A 4,114-nucleotide genomic window follows, 5' to 3' on the forward strand; every position below is an offset into this window, starting at 1 on the left:
GACCCAAACTCACACTGGTAAAAGCACTTGCTTGGGGTCCCAGAACTAGTAAGCTCAGAGCCAAGATGTGAGCCTGGATATGTCATGCTCCGGGTTCCACTATGATAACCTTCCTTCTATGTCATAGGCCAGGAAGCTGAGACTCAGAAAAGTTCCCACCACGCCTCAGGTCATACCACAAGCAAGTGGCAAAGCTAGTTTTTTTTTTTTTTTTTAGGAAAAGTAGTTTAATGGTGGGTTTTTAACCTCTTCTCTCACTGAGGTCCCCTTCTCAGTGGAACTCCCACACCAGTGCTCTTCCCATGCCTGCTGGGAGGTAGCAGACCCTCTCTGGAGGGCACCCACCCAATCTCCATGTCCTTACCCTCCTGGGAGACCGGCTCTGTGTCTAGGCCTTCGTAAGCCCATCACATGTAAGTTTATAAAAAGTGGGCAGAACACTGTACTGTACTGGCCTCTTTCCTAGATGCCATGGGACCAGCACCTTCCTGCCCTATAGTTAAATAGTCCATTAAATAATCTCTTGCTGCTGGCAGAGAGGAGGTGCTGCAGCAACAAGCCCCTGCCTGGGCTGGGCGCCTGAGCCCCAGGGCCTCCACCCTGACTGGATCTGGGCTCCACAGGAGTGGCCAGTCATGGCCTCATCTCAGACCTGGCCGGTTCCAGGACTCCGTCCACAAACAGACGGCGAGTCCAAGTGGGTTATGCTGGCATCAGGCACAGCCATGGATGGGGGTCAGCCAGGCAGCAGAGCAGGCAACTGATGGGTTGCAGCTCTCACCCAAGTCAGAAGGACGTGAGGTTCTTTTTTTTTTTTTTTTTTTTGTGTCTAAGGGCAACAGGCAGGACGTGAGGTTCTTGATGGCTCCGATCTCCAGCATCCGCTTAATGGCCAGGGCCTCCTGGGAGACATTATGGCCGGACCCCGCCATGGACTTGAGTGTGATCTGCTCGTAGTAATGAATAGTCTGCTTCTTGTTGTAGGCGTCTGGGTAGCCAAAGCCAGCGATGTGCACCAGGTCACACAGGTGGAGGGCCAGGGTGATGGCCAGCAAGCCTGTAGTGGGCTTCTGCTTGATCTTTCGTAGCTGCTGCATTGGCAGGCTCAGCAGCTTGTCAGCCGCGATCTCCATGAAGAAGGGGTTGAGAATCTGAATCTGTTTGGGGTTGACTTCCCAGATGAGGGGAGGCTGTCTCCAAAAACCTTTTCGCACCCGCTTCTTATCGCTCAGGATAGTCTCGATCCAGTGGAAGTCCATCGCCTTGAAAGCCACCAGGACCAGAAGTGTGTCTGGGTTGTTTTCCACTTTGGGGTCAAAGTGGGCAGATTCAGGGTAGAAGAGACGCATGGTGGTCTTGGAGCCCACATCGCCCTCATAGCCAGCCACTGGGGCGTTGTTCAGTCTGATGACCACATTGTACTTGTTGATGGTGTCTCCCAGCGAGCTGTTGCACAGCCAGTGCCCGTTCCCCACCACCACGCAGCGGCGGCACTTGAGGCTCTGGATGCTCTGGGGCACGGAGTGGCTGGTGATGGCTAGCACTTGGAGGAGCAGGTCTTCACTCCCTTTGGTCCCATAAGGCAGCTCGTAGGCAGACGGTGTCTTGACCCAGAAATAATCCTTAAGCTGCAGGAAGATGGGCTGATCTCGGGAGTAGTTGCCAAAGAGCTTAGAGGCCTTCCTCTCTGCCTCACCCTGGAGGCACGGCTCCCTCTTCTCTGGGATGGGAAAGTAAAAACTGTCCTCTCGGGAGATGGAATACCACACCATGACGACCAGCACCAAAGCCAGCATGGCCAGCAGCTTCCAGCGGGACTTGCTGATCATGTTCCTCAGCAGGCAGCAGGGTTCCTGGGGAGAGCTGTCATCCTGGCTGCCTGGCGGTCCCGCCAGGGCCGGCCGCAAAGCTAGTTTTGAACCCATGTCTGTCTAACTCTGAAACGCCTGCCTTTCCTGCATGCCACCTTATCTCAATAAAACCTTTCTCATGGAGTAACTGACTGATACCAAATGACTACAAATATGTCTCAAGGAGATAAAGACTCAGGACAGAAAGGGCCAGGAACTATTATCATTATTATCATTAACACTATTATTATATTAATTGCTAACATAGCAGGGTCAACATTTATACTGTATGATTCAGAATTGCAGGAATAAAACTTTTCTTCTACAACTGAACCCAACTTGATCACAAGTCCCCTTCCCCTGACTTATTTCTGGGTCAAAGTGTATTCTCTTTAAGATGACTAAGTACAATGGGTAATTGTGTATTTTCTTTTGCTATAAAGGACTTTTGGGAGCTGGGCATGGTGGCTCATGCCTGTATTCCCAGCACTTTGGGAGGCTGAGGTGGGAGGATCACTTGGGACTAGGATTTCGAGACCAGCCTGGGCAACACAACGAGACCCCGTCTTTACAAAAAGTAGAAAAATTAGGCATGGTGGCACATGCCTATAGTCACAGCTACTAGAGAGGCTGAGAAGGAAGGATCTTTTGAGTCCAGGAGTTTGAGGAGCCACTACACTCTAGCCTGGGTGATGGAGTGAGACACTGTCTCAAAAAAAAAAAAAAGGCCATTTGGGACAATTGGTAAAATCTGAAATAAGTCTATAGATCAGATAATAGTATTGTATAATATTAATTCTCCAATTTTGATAACTGTATTGTGGTTACATAGGGTTATGTCCTTGTTTTTAGGAAATATACATTGAAGCATTTACAGGTAAAGGGGCATTATGTTGACAACTTTTAAATACTTGAGGAAAAAATATACACCCACGTGTGCACATACACATAGAAGAATAAAGCAAATGTAGTAAAATGTTAACATTCAGGGAAATTTAGATGAAAGGCATCTTGGAATTCTTTGTATTCTTGCAACTTTTCTGTAAATGTGAAATTATATTAAAATTTTAAAGTTTAAATTTTTAAAATGTACTCTTTTTTGGAAAAATAGTCAGTTCAGGATCTGAATTTGCTGTTAGGGTGGCTTGTTTTTCTTGGTGCAGCAGAGGAGCCTTATCACACACCAACGGCCTTGGGCCCGCACTCTGGCCCTGCTGGCCCTGCTGGCCCTGGCACTCTTTGGCCCTGTCAGCTCTCCCCATGGCTTCTCTGCTGGCTTTGGGCCCACACATACGTCACTCCTGAAGTCTACGGTCACCGTGTCTGTTGTCAAGGCCGTGCACTCTGAGTCCTCCTCATCCTGACCCAAGGCTCTTGCAATCGATGTGTTATCAGGGCTCAAATATGCGCAACTGGAAACTTCTGTTGCTTAACCGTGACCCACAGAGGCCTCCTGGCGAGCAGACACTCATAAGAGTCAGTCCCATCAGGAAAACAGAAAGCAGGCTGGTTGTTTTAAGAGAGAGAATTTAATATAAGGAATTGGGTAAACTGTTTGACAACTGGCAGAGCAAACAGGGAGACAGCAGAGGTAACTGCAGGACACAGACGCCAGCCCGAGGGAGGGATAACAGAGGAAGAAGTCGGGATTATCAGAGCCCAGCAGAGCCAGAGCCCGGGGAAGGCAGCCTGTGGCTGGTGCTGGTGCACCCGAGGGGCCACGACCAGGCTGGCTCTGGGAACGAGGGAAAACCCAGAAACTGGAACCAGGTGCTGCGGGGACCAACTGCCACTGCCAGGGTGAAGGGCGGCTGCTGAGGCAACGCTGACTGGAGGGCACAGCAAGCTGAGAGTTCACATCCTTCCTCCTGGGACTGCTCACACTCTCCAGTGCCCCCTATGGCCAGGGCCTACCCTGGAGGCAGCCGGCAAAACAGACAGGGGTGGGCAGAGCTCCTGCCCAGCATCACCAGAAGGAACACAGACGGGAGGGTCTGTTGCTGGGAGCTGACGGTTAACAAGGTTAACAACTGGCGCAGGGAGAGGGCTGGGAAGTGGGGTGGGGCTGGGGCAGAGAATGTGTGGCCTCACGGCCATTCCACCTCCTGGACCTCTGTGAGGTAGTGTCCTTTCTAGAACTCTGGGGTCATCTATCAGCGTCCCGTGGGTATGCACCCTGGGCAGGGCCCAGACTCCAAACCCAGGGGCTTACTCTATTTTCTCTCAGTTTCTCAGCCCATCCAGGAGGAGTTCCTTGTCTGACA

At 50.9% G+C, this 4,114-nt stretch overlaps 1 pseudogene; it reads right to left on the reverse strand.

The window, feature by feature from the left end:
* Nucleotides 1-713: 713 nt before the first annotated feature.
* Nucleotides 714-1,875, reverse strand: LOC105855060 (CMP-N-acetylneuraminate-beta-galactosamide-alpha-2,3-sialyltransferase 4 pseudogene; annotated as a pseudogene).
* Nucleotides 1,876-4,114: the final 2,239 nt, after the last annotated feature.

The sequence above is a fragment of the Microcebus murinus genome, chromosome 2 (genome assembly GCF_040939455.1).
Source record: "Microcebus murinus isolate Inina chromosome 2, M.murinus_Inina_mat1.0, whole genome shotgun sequence".
NCBI lineage: Eukaryota > Metazoa > Chordata > Mammalia > Primates > Cheirogaleidae > Microcebus > Microcebus murinus.